At 46.9% G+C, this 13088-nt stretch overlaps 1 protein-coding gene and 1 long non-coding RNA gene across 3 annotated transcripts in view; both read left to right on the plus strand.

Annotated features, from left to right (window-relative positions):
• LOC142820963 (uncharacterized) lies at positions 1–7283 on the plus strand. The gene is made up of 2 exons (XR_012898002.1): positions 1–5922; positions 6308–7283. It is a non-coding gene; the product is annotated as an uncharacterized LOC142820963 (long non-coding RNA).
• Positions 1–13088, plus strand: part of EBF2 (EBF transcription factor 2) — a 213612-nt gene that overhangs the window by 12616 nt on the left and 187908 nt on the right. The window lies entirely within an intron of this gene.

Raw genomic sequence — 13088 nt, forward strand, 5'->3', positions numbered from 1 at the left:
CATAAAGCTCTCTCTTCCACGCCACCCAGCAAACCTAGCCACACTGCTGGCTTCGTGTGGAGACATCCAGGGCTCTCCCTCGACGGCTCTCTGTCAGTCTGCTCTGCTTTGATGCTTTGAGTCCTAACGTGCTAGCTGCAGGACTGGTTATTTTCAGAAAGGCTGGGCTTTCCTTGGTAGAGTTTCTTATTTTAATGCTGCCCTACATAGACCAATTTAAATCTGACCAAGTATTCTGTGCATGGTAAGTTTCCGAATACCGTCTATTCACCTGGGATGGGGTCCAGCTGGATCACTGGAATAGATAAAGTTTCAAGTAACCTGGCAGCTTCATTAAAATTCCTTAACAAAATAATGATGTTGCAGTTGCGGCTTTTTTGGGAAACACATTATCCAGGTTTTAAATGCATGGTTTTGGAATTACCATAAATCTTATGCAGAACATCAATTTCACATATTTCTTGGCCTTCGGTTTCTGAGTGGGAAATGTGTGTGAGTATATATTCAGTGAAAATGTAAGGAGGCAAATTCGAAACTGATAGAAAAGGAAGGTTTTTTTTTTGCACTGCATGCAATTAGCCTGTGGAATTCATTGACAAGATATTGAGGCCAAAAGCTTAGCAGGATTTAAAAACAAGAATATGCAGCACTCTTTTGGTAAATAATAAAAAATACACAATTGAGTGTCCTATGTAGAGAGATCTTACGCCCTCGTTCTTCACGGCAAATGCTTTGTCTGGATATCGGGGCTAGGAGGAAACGATTCCTGGGGACAGGTTATTCTATAGCTACCTATTGAAGTGTTTCTTGTTCTGCTGTGATAGTGGCCATAGCTGGAGGTAGGAAACTGGAGGAGATGGACCACAAGTCCAAATATTTTATTCCTCTGTTATTCCTGCATTCAGTGCATGTAACGTAACGTTATTAGGACATCTCTATTTCATCTGCATTGATATTGGAATCGAGAATGGTCAAGCTAGTTTGAAGAAGTATCTATAATTCCCTTTCCTCTTATTTTTACTACATTAGAGTCCCAATTATCCCATCTAAACAGGACCAATAGGTGGTCGGAGTAACAAAAGTGTTGGATAATACAGAAATGGCCTGGGGTGTGATAAAATTCTTTGCTGTATTGTGAGGGGGGTCCAGACCGCTTTAGCCAGCCCTCCCCTTAATCACCCCCCGCAGCAGCTGTGCCCTGCAAGCGGCTCAGGGGGCTCCCACCCTGCTGTGGGCTGCCACTGTGCTGCACCCCGAACAGCTCAGAGACAAAGCAGCCAACAACGGCCGTGGCTCGGCCCCTTCCCTGCCTCCCGGTGGCAGCGCCCGTCAGCCCCGCACGCGCCCCGTGGCTGGATCTCACACACTGGTCCCCTGGAGTCAGGGCTGGGTTTGAAAGGGCCGCAGCTTCCCGGCCTAGTTCCCGCCGTGCAAAGGGAGGAGCAGGAGCAGGAAGTGGTGGCCATGTGGCCCTGGAACAAGGCTGTGCCAATCCGCAGGCAGGGCCGAGGCTGCGTGTCACCCCCAAGCAAGCGTCGCTAGCGCAGCTGGGCCGGCGTGGCCTGGCTGCAGGAGCCTCTGGAGAGTGGCTCGGTCTGAGCACAGAGCAGTCTACGTGGCTTCCCCTGTGTCACCCCCGTTGCACCCCAAGAGGTCTTGTGTCAAGAGAAAGGCCCCCAACTCCCCATAGCATGCATCACCACGACAGGCAATGGAGTGGCCTGGCCACAGTGGGCTGGGACCAGGCGCACTGCCAGACAAAGCAGCAGTGGTACGGCTATGTCGGATAAAGCGGAAGGTCGGATAATCGGGACTCTACTGTAATCAATTTGATCCCAATCCTTTATGAAGATTCTGAATTTTTTTAGCTCTTTTTTCCTTTGCCTTTATTTCTGCACTTTCACCTTGTGGCTGAGACCAAAGATGGAACCCCAGTATTCTGGCTAGAAAAAGAAGAGCGGGAAAGGTCAGACTGAGCTTGTCCGCACAATTTCTAGCCTAATTTTGGCTGATCTGAAGTCTGGTTTGAGTCTGTAGCTGAGAATTTTCCAGTCTCAGTTCTGAACTTCTTGAGGTTTGTCCATTGCAACGAGGGAGACATTGGATGACGAGTCAGAAGCTCTAGGTCCTATTCCTGGTTCTGCCCCAGACTTGCTGAGTGATCTTGGGGCAAGTTACTTTCCCTCTCTGCACCTCAGTTTCCCCATCTGTAAAATAGGGTTTGTGCTGCTTTATGTGATTTTGAGATCTGTGAATGTACAATACTATGCAAGGCAAACTATTATTACATAGTGATAGAAATGTAGCCGTGTTAGTCTGGTGTAGCTGAAACAAAATACAGGACTATGCAGCACTTTAAACCATCTTGTTAGTCTTTAAAGTGCTACATAGTCCTGTATTTTATTATTACATAGGGATGCTAACGAGTATGCGTGAGGCTTACCAGTATGCTTACTGGGTAACTGGCCCTTGCTAGTTAGCTCTGGGGGTGGCCAGCTGCACTGGGATGGAGCTATGCTGATGGATCAGGTGGTGGGACCTAGGTTAAAAGGCTTAACCAGTGAAGTGCTATCATTTAACCATAAAAATGAGTAGTTACAGACTAACATGGCTACCCTAAGGGTGTGTCTAGACTACAGGGTTTTGTCGACAAAAGTGGACTTTTGTCGACAAAACTATACCTGCGTTCACACCGCCTTTGAGTTATGTCGACATAACGTCGACAGAACTCAGGAGTTTTGTCGACGTATGTAAACCTCATTCTACGAGGAATAACGCCTTTTGTCGACAGAGTTCTGCATCCACACTGCCCTTTGCGTCCACACTGTTATGTTGACAAAGCGGCTTGCTTTGTCGACAGAACTGGATGTCGTCTAGACGCTCTTTGTCGACAGAAGCTTTGTTGACAGTATCTGTCAACAAAACTTCTGTCGACAAAACCCTGTAATCTAGACGTACCCTTACAGACTTATTATCATTTCACCGGTTAACCATTTTAACATACCTACTATTATACAGAGAGCCCAGGGCTTTTCTTCCTTACTCAGCCTTTGTAATAGTTCATTTCCAAGGGACCTCTGAATGCATAAGTGTCATGAAGTCCTTTCACCCCAGTCTTCATTGGTGAGAATTCTGCCACATGTTAAACTCTGCACAGGACCTTAGGGGGCCAAAGACTGTTCCCACCAGAATACTCTGTTGACTGTTTCATATGAAGCATTCTTCTCTCTTTGGCAGCCATGAGGGGGACTTTCCGCCAAACAGACACAACTCCAGCTATGTGAATAGTGTAATGGAGCTGATGGACCTTAGCTCAACTTACCACAGCATCCCCACTGCAGAAGGTCAATGGGAGAAACTCTTCCATTGACTTCCCTTATTCCTCATGACCTGGTGGAATACTGGAGTCGATGGGAGCACGATCAGTGGTTGATTTAATGGGTCCTTACTAGACCCACTAAATCAAACTCTGGGAGAATGCTCTCTGCAGCATCGATCTCCCGGTAAGTGGAGACAAGCCCTTAGCTGAAACAGTTAATGCATTACACTTCTCTTTAATGGCTGGCCTCCAGATCAGAGCTGGAGTAATGCTGGTGGAATATGCCCTTCCACTGGAGAGCAGTGTGGTCTAGGGACTTCTTTTCCCACTCTGCCACTGAGCTGCATCATGGGCAAATTGCTCACCTCTCTGTTTTCCTTCTCACCCTTTGTCTATTGTGTCCATGTGGATTATGAGCTCTCCAGGGCAAGGATAGCCTTAACCAAAGTGATACTATAATGTAAATAGAATAAATCCTACCAATGCTATGCCTAGCCTACATTTAATTTCCCAGAATCTGGCAAATCAGATCCTTTCTCAAGAAGTAAAAGCCCCTTTAGGATTTTCAAACTGAACAATAAAACTAGAGTCAGTGAATGACCCACCCCAAATGCATGTATGTTAGAAAGCTAGATTCTAATTATTTTCAGAGATTTTACCTTGCTCTTTGGCAGAAAGCAGACTGCTGCGGCTAGTCATTCTGTACCAGGTGGAACATGGCTCCTGCAAGGCAGAATACATTCCTCCAGTCACACATGCCGATGGGTAGTGGACCATCGTATGCATGTGTATTTGAAGAGAGGGGTTTTTTTAAATGATTATGCTAAATAATGATTTGTTAGTTTAATGTTGGCTTCCTGTGTGCACTATTTTAACTTTAAAACTATTCTCAGAGTTGGGTTGAAGCAATCTGTAAATATGGAGGTTGACCTTTTTACAATGTAGCAACTGTGTTGGAACTTAGAATTTCTTTGATTAGTGAACATCGCTTCCTTGAAGGCCACTTTGGCTCTGGACTGAAAGGCAAGGAGCAAAAGTTCCATCTACACACACACACACACACACACACACACACACACACACACACACACACACACACACACACATCAGGCATGATCACATACACAGACACACACACACATCAGGCACAATCACCCACACAGACACATACACACAGAGACACACACATCAGGCACGATCACACACACACAGACACACACACATCAGGCATGATGACAGAGATCTTGTCTATCAGCAGAGTTCCCTCTGATTAGGAGGGTGGGATTCACTTACCATGTGGCATGGTTCTGTTCTGCAGGGTGGATGGGGCTGATCAGTGCTTTAATATGGCCCAGAAATGTGCTGAAGTCTCTTATTTTAGCACAGTCCCAGGTCACCAGTGAAGCGCAGTGTCGTCCAACCTGCAGTGCGACACCTAGCCCAGCCTGGGGCTCATCCCATTACCTGGGGTCCTCTGACACAGGTGACTGATGCCACATGGAGAGTCCTTGATTCTGCAGATTTGAACTTGTGGGGGGAGGGATTCCTTTCTTTTCATAGTACAATCATAGCACACTAGGGCTATGTCTACACTCGCGGCTTCTTGCGCAAGTATGGCCTTTCTTGCACAAGAATCCGCAGAGCGTCTGCACTGCCCGCCCGCTCTTGCGCAAGTAAATTTACAGTACGGCGTGGTAAGAGAGGGCTTCTTGTGCAAGAGTTACGCTCTTTCTTGACAGGTGTGAGCCCTCTTGTGCAGGAGCTCTTGCGCAAGAGGGCAGTGTGGACGCTCCGCAGGGATTTCTTGCGCAAGAAAGCCCTATGGCTAAAATGGCCGTCGGAGCTTTCTTGTGCAAGACAGCGTCCACACTGCCATGGGAGCTCTTGCACAAAGGCACATGGCAGTGTGGACATTTTCCTGCACAAGACTTCTTGCACAAGAACTCTTGCGCAAGATGTTCTTGCGCAAGAAGCCGCGAGTGTAGACATAGCCTAGAAGTGGAAGGAACCTCGAGAAGTCATCAAGTCCAGTCCCCTGCCCTCACCGCAGGACCAAGCACCAGGTAGATCATTCCTGACAGGTGTCTGTCCAACCCACTCTTAAATATCTCCAGTGATGGAGATTCCACAACCTCCCTCGGCAATTTATTCCAGTGTTTAACCACGCTGACAGTTAGGAAGTTTTTCCTAATGTCCAACCTAAACCTCCCTTGCTGCAATTTAAGCCCATTGCTTCTTGTCCTTCCCTCAGAGGCCAAAGAGAACAGTTTTTCTCCCTCCTCTTTGTAACACTCTTTAGGTACTTGAAAACTGCTGCCAAGTCTCCTCTCAGTCTTCTCCTTTCTAAACTAAACAAGCCCAGTTCTTTCAGTCTTCCCTCATAGGTCATGTTTTCTAGACCTTTAATCATCGTAGTTAATATTAGTCTTGTCTTGAGCGAGGACTGCAGGATCCGGCCTAAAGAAAGGACCAAAAATGGAGGAAGAAAGGAGAGTGAAGAAATTGTGGTGTTCAGCTAACCCATGTCTGGAATGAATTGGTGAGAGACATGAGACACGACTAGAATCTCCCCTCAGAAGGGAAGGAAAAGAGAGGCCACCAAGGCTGTGTCCAGACTCAGGGTTTTTTTTCGGGAAAAGTAGCCTTTTCCCGAAAAAACTTCCCCTGCGTCCAGACTCAAGCCGCGTTCTTTCGAAATTATTTCGAAAGAACGCGGCTTTTCTTTCGATGGCGGTAAACCTCGTTTCACGAGGAAGAACGCCTTCTTTTGAAAGTTCCTCTTTCGAAAGAAGGCGTTCTTCAATGTAAATAGGGCTTCTTCAAAAGAGAGCATGCAGACTCGCTGGGTGCTCTCTTTCGAAAAAGCGGATTGCTCTTTCGAAAGATCCGCCTGCAGTCTAGACGCGATCTTTCGAAAGAGGCTCTTTCGAAAGATGCTTTCGAAAGAGCCTCTTTCGAAAGAAGCCTGCAGTCTAGACATAGCCCAAGAGACTGGCTGGATTGAATATGAAGCACTAGCATTCCCTTTCTAACTCATTCAGTTCATATGCACTGTTGTTGCTGTCAGCGTTAGTGAGAAAATGGTGATTGGTAAATGGGAAGGCCCATCTGCATTGTAATTCCTAGCAGGGTGTAAGGGACTGGATTTTAAGATGGCTAAAACCAGATTCCATCTTGCAGCATAGAATGAATCAAACAATGCTGCATCACAAAAGGCAGCAGTGTGGTTGGGGAAGAAACCAAACACTTTTTAGTCCTACCCATTGATTGCTCGTCTTCACAGCGCACCTACCATGCAAGATATGTTGAGTGCCCTTTTGGTTCCTGCAGATTCCCCAGACATTGTGGCCATTAGTGAAGTGAAGATTAAGACCCCAAACAAAACTTGTAGGATGCTCACTTAAGAGTGCTTGGACCAGCTAGTCCAAAGTCTATTCCCATGTGGATGCAGGTTGTGATCTTCCATCTGACAACATGCTAATCTGACCGTGCCCTCAGATTCAGCCAAGATGCTGAATTCTTGGCCCAGATCATCAGCTGGCAGAAATCAGTGCAACTCCATTGGAGTTGTGCCAGAGTATGACATCTGAGGACCTGGCCCTCCCCTGTGTTTGATCAGAGTATTTTAGAATGTTACAACCCATCCCCTTCAATTGTGTTTTGCCTGCACTCCTAACCCGGCATGTTGTAAATTCCACCCATGTAGTGCATGACAACACCGTGACTTCTGCTGCTGAGTCACTGGCATCTTGCGCTTATATTTTTAAACAGGGGGAAATAGTTCAGTGGAAAAAATAACACCAGGCGGCCCTGAACAGAATCCAAAAATCCTCATGCTGAAAAAAAAAAAACAACAAACCAACCAACAACACAATTCTTCTGTAACCTTTGCTTTGGGATGCTATTTAGTTCCTAAGGACCTAGTAGGTAGCTTCCTCTCAATCTTGGCAACCAATGTTTCTTTTTTTAAAAATATGAATTGGAGCATGAATGTTGCCTTGCTTACATTCACCATCCAGCCATCTCCCTGGGCAACTATCTGTCGGTTACCTAATAGGTCCCGTCCCCTCCATGCGAATGCTGATGCAAAATCCCCCTAAAGGCTCATTCTAGCTTCACCAGAGGAAATCACTTGCTCAGCAAAAAACTGAAGGGTTGTTGCGGTTTTGGGGGCAGGCAGGTGTGCAGAGCTGTTATTGGCAGGAAGACTCTTCCCTCCCCCCGTGCTTCCTAACTCATAGCTTTGTGTCTACTCGTTAGCGCGCGGATAATGTTGTCAGCAGGATGTTGGTTGGAGTGTCACTTTGGCTGTGCTCTCCCAGCGGTGAAAAGTTCTTTCAGTTGTTGTTGGGCCGGGCAGGATTTGTTCCGATTGTTGAGCGTCTATTTCTTGGTATCTGGAACATGGTGCGAAAGGGGTGTTTTTTGGAATGAAATCAGTAAATTTCCCCTCTGTGTTTTTTTTCCCTTCTCTGTAGGCCAGATTCCGATCTCATTTACCCTGGTCCCAATCTGAAGATGCTGCCTTGACTCGAATGGAAACACAACAGATTTACACCAGTGTAACTGAGATCACAATCTGACTCATAGCTACCATTAATGGTAGCTATGAGTCAACAGTGTGATGCTGTTGCAAAAAAAGCAAATATGATTCTAGGTTGTATCAACAGGTGTGTTGTAAGCAAAACTCGTGAAGTCATTCTGCCGCTCTACTCTGCACTAGTTAGGCCTCAGCTGGAGTACTGTGTCCAGTTCTGGGCGCCACATTTCAAGAAAGATGTGGAGAAATTGGAAAGGGTACAGAGAAGAGCGACAAGAATGATTAAAGGTCTAGAGAACATGACCTATGAAGCCAGGCTTCATGAACTGGGCTTGTTTAGTTTGGAAAAAAGAAGATTAAGGGGGGACATGATAGCGGTTTTCAAATATCTAAAAGGGTGTCACAAGGAGGAAGGCGAAAATTTGTTCCTCTTGGTTTCTGAGGACAGGACAAGGAGTAATGGGCTTAAAGTGCAGCAGGGGAGGTTTAGATTGGACATTAGGAAAAAATTCCTAACTGTCAGGGTGGTCAAATATTGGAATAAATTGCCAAGGGAGGTGGTGGAATCTCCCTCTCTGGAGATATTTAAGAACAGGTTAGATAGACATCTGTCAGGGATGGTGTAGGTGGAGCTTGGTCCTGCCTTGAGGGCGGGGGGCTGGACTCGATGACCTCTCGAGGTCCCTTCCAGTCCTATTATTCTATGATTCTATGAATGCAAAATATACACTGCCCTTTTAATGAGGAATCTTGCTACCCTAAATCCCACAGTGCTGCTATCACAGCCTTATGAGTACAGAAAGGGTCAGATCTCCAACTAGGGCAAACAGATGAAACTCCACTGGTTTCACTATGTTCATATCTCAGGGTACGTCTACACAGCAGGGCTGAAGTCGAATTAAGAGATGCAACTTCAGTGACATCGATTGTGTAGCTTAAGTCGAAATAGCTTAATTCGGCTTTTGGCATTGTCTACACAGCAGGAAGTTGAAGGAAGTACACTCTTCCTTCCATTTCCCTTACTCCTCGTGAAACAAGGGTTACCAGGAGTTGGAGTAAGAAGTCTTCCAGCTCAACATGATTTCAAAATAAAGGCTTGGGCTGTGTCTAGACTGTATCCCTTTTCCGTAAAAGGGATGCAGATTAGACACATCGCAATTGCAAATGAAGCCGGGATTTAAATCCCCCCGCTTCATTTGCATAAAAATGGCTGCCGCTTTTTTCCAGGTCGGAGCTTTGCCGGAAAAACGCGCCAGTCTAGATGTGGATCTTTCAGAAAATAAAGCCTTTTCTGAAAGATCCCTTATTCCTTATTTTAAGGATCTAGACTGGCGCTTTTTTCCAGCAAAGCTCCGAGCCAGAAAAAAGCGGCAGCCATTTTTATGCAAATGAAGCAGGGGGATTTAAATCCCCGCTTCATTTGCAATTGTGATGTGTCTAATCTGCATCCTTTTTACGGAAAAGGGATGCAGTCTAGACACAGCCTTGTAGTGTAGTTATTCTGAAATATGACGTCAGTTATTCTGAAATAACGCTGCTGTGTAGATGTACTCTCAGTGTGTTCATGCTTTAATGTTAACCTCAGCCCTGTCCAGAATAGTTCCTGAAAGGTTGTAGCCTCTTTTGTATCCTTCCCCTTGCTTTATTTTTTAAGCTATCATCTAGGATCTTGGTAACATTCTGAGCTCTGTGAAATTATCATGTTCAGCCAAAGCCAAGCTGGAGTCTTTCCCATGGCTGAAAAGACACTTAGTGCTGTTGCAAAGTATTATGGCACCCTCAGGAATTTAGGGTGTTGTACAAGAGACTAAGATTTTCTCATATGCTGAAGGAAATGTGGGATGACAGTAAAACAGTGCTGAAATTCTTGAGGCCGATTTTTGGAAAATTCTAAAGCCTTCGTCTTGAAAATGAAACTTCCCGAGTGGAAATGGTGGTTTGTGTTGTGTCTGTATCATCGGAAACAGTGGTTGGTGTTGTGTCTGTCTTCTGGATATCAGTGCATCTGGTTATTTTTTCAGGGCCTGGAGTGCAACTGAAAAGGAAAATTGGTCTTTTAGGTAAAGCACTGGGCTGCGAGGGCACATCTATAAAGGGGAAGGCCGACTTAAGTCGGCATATCTTAAATCATCGTCCACACAGCGGAAGGTCAACAGAAGCAAATGCTCCTTAGTCCTTGTGAGGAGCACCAACAGGGGCACCCTCTCAATTCGAATTAGTGGTTTTATACTAGACCCGGGGTCTCCAACCTTTTTAAGCACGAGATCACTTTTTTAATTTAAGTGCAATCCAAGATCTACATCACACCCACATACCCTTGCCCCGCCTCCTTTGTGCCCGTTCTCTGAGGCCCCGCCCCCCACTCACTTTCACCCTCACTTTCACCAGTCTAGGGCAGAGGGTTGGGGTGCAGGCTCTGGACTTGAATTAAGGGATTTGAAGTGTGAGAGGGGCTCTGAGCTGAGCTTGGGGCAGGCAGTTGGGATGCTGGAAAGGATTCTAGGTGCAGGCTTCGGCAGGGCATTTGGATGCAGTGCTCGGGGCTAGGGGAGGGGCTTGAGGTGTAGGAGGGGGTTCATGACTGGGGCAGGGTTTCGGGATGTGGGCTCCAGCTGGGCCCTGCTTACCTCAGGTGGCTCCTGGGTGGTGGTGCAGTGGGTATAAGGCAAGCTCACCCCTGCCCTGACCCGGCTCGGCCAGCAAACTCCATCCCAAGACCTGTTGTGCCCCCTCTCTGCTCTTGGAGGTAGGACACAGAGTGGGAGAGGGGGCACCCTGACATAAGCATCCTCTTCTCTCTCCCCTGCCCTTTAAGCAGGAGGCTTCTGAGGGGACAGCTCCAAGACAAAGGGCAGGAGAAGGGCAGCAGTGGGTGGAGGGCAGCTGAAATGCTGGCACTTGACAGCTTCTTGACCAAACCTGTCAGGATCACCTGTCAGAGGCTCCAAGATCTACCAGTCGATCCCGATCGACTGGTTGGCGATCACTGTACTAGACCTACTAAATCAAACCCCGGATCGGTAGCGGCAACCGTCTGCGTAGTGTAGACATGTCCCAAGACACATGTGGGCTCTCTCCGTTGTTCTGCCATAGACTCCCTGTGGCGCAATTGGCTCAGATCTCCATCTGCAGACTGAAGCTGATAATCCTTTTGTCTCCCATCTTTTCTCTGCCGTGTCTATTCAGATGTAGGGACTATCCCTTTCTCTAGGTGCTGTTTTGTGCAGCGCCTAGCACAATAACGCCCTGATCTCACTCGTGTGTGCTCCAGGTGTGCTGGAATACACGTTGCCTTGTGCGTACACCAGAGATTCTCTCTCTCTGATGACTGTAGTGCCGCTTGAGCTTTAAGCTACTAGCTCTACGTCTTTTATCTGGCTCAGTGAGGCCCTGGGTTCCAGTTCCATTTCTGAAGTGGGAATTGTTCTGGAAAGGGTCTACTGCACAGATTGGCTCAGTATTGAAGCCAGGATAATCCCAGGGATAAAAGAGAGACACAGAATTTGAGAGAGTGGTTGGGGGGAGTATTATCTTGGTTTAGTGATGCACTGAACTACCGCAGAAAGAAACAACCAGATCCTTAGCTGAGGCCTGTGAAGTTATGACAGCTGGGTACCTGGTGTTATAATTTCAGTAGGTGGGGGTGCACCACAGATTTGGTCCACTGAGACACACTGACGATATTTAATCATTTGTCGGGCTAGTAACAAACCCCGATCCAGCAGCACTTAGCGTTTGTGCAGGAGAGCCAAAGAGACCGAACTGCATTCTTTCGCTCGAGGATGGTCCTCGTTTCTCCGCAGAGATGGGGCAGCAGGGAAGGAGTTTGCATAGCCGCTGTAAGGCTAAGCAGAGGGCTGAAGTCTCCAGGGCTGTCTGGCACATTTCACAACCACTGAAAGTCACTTTGGGCAAGACAGTCGCTGCTAAATACTATGAATATGCCACTGTGGTGTTGGTGTAGCATGTTGTCGTGCTAGGTTTGATATGCCAACGTCGGAGTGGGGTTGTGTTGTTCCATGTCTTGCTGCAAGTGACAACTGTGATTTAAACATGCATGATTTCAATTGCCCACTCCTGTGGTGGAAGAACACTTAGTGGCTCGAAAATAGCCAGGCCTTCTCTTTGAATTTGTTTTCTGCTTTTGATGATTTCGGTTGTTGTTCCTACCCTTGGAAGCAGGAATGGCTGAGAAGGACGCGGTAGTTTCTAGTGGTTCAAGCACAGCAGTGGGGCATGAAAGACCTGAGTCGAATTCCTAGTTATGCTACACACTTACTCTGTAACCTTAGTCAAGTCACTTAACTATGCGTGCCTCAGTTTCACCTGAGGGCAAAATGATGGTAATTACTCATCTTTGTGAAGGGCTTTAAGATCCTGGGGTAGACATTTTATTATTCTTTCATACACCACTTCTAGCAGCAATTCTCAATACTTGGTAGCTCTGGAGTTGCTCTATTTGGGCCTCTTTTAATTCTATTCATTAACACCCCCTCCCCCCAATTTCCACCTGTGAAGCTGCCAGGGTGATGTAAATGACTCTCTGAAGCTGCACTGCTGCTGCAGAGAGAAGTTATGAGGGTAAAGCAGACACAACTCTCTGCTGCTCCCCGCAGCCTGCCTCCAGCTATCCCCTCACCCCTCCAAAGCCTGCCGTGATCTCGCCCCTTGTCCGAGGCAGGCCAAGTTCTTTGTTTGCTGCTAAACCCAGCACTCCTGCAAGGAGCTGCTGTTGTGCCATCTGTCTCTCTATGAATTTTTTAGTAGACTGGATGTTTGCAAGAAGTCAGTAAGTTAGAACGCGCTAGCCCTGTCATTTGACAAGCGGTTTCTTAGTCCTTTAAAAAAAAGAACAAAAAGAACAAAACCAAGCCCAAGTTTTTTGGCACACTCTGGATTCGAAAAGGCTGCTTTTCAAAGCGAATACCGGCAGAACAGTCGCTGAGCTGGGGACCAAAGCAAACTGGCTGCTGGTTGCAGGGTCTCACTTAATCAGCGTGTATGATGTGGTTAGACAACGGATTTGCCAGGGAGCGGAGTCAAAAGGAGCGTAAGAATCTCCTTGAATGGATGTGCCAGAAAAAAGGGGAAAGGACGGGCCAGTGAATAGGGTGCAAGCTGGAGACGCTGGAAACCCAAATTCAGTTTCCTGCTCCATCACAGATTTCCTGTGAACCCTTCTGTGCCTCGCTTCCCCATCTCTACCATGGGGCTAATAGCACTGCCCTA

The sequence above is a fragment of the Pelodiscus sinensis genome, chromosome 28 (assembly GCF_049634645.1).
Source record: "Pelodiscus sinensis isolate JC-2024 chromosome 28, ASM4963464v1, whole genome shotgun sequence".
In the NCBI taxonomy this organism is placed as follows: domain Eukaryota; kingdom Metazoa; phylum Chordata; order Testudines; family Trionychidae; genus Pelodiscus; species Pelodiscus sinensis.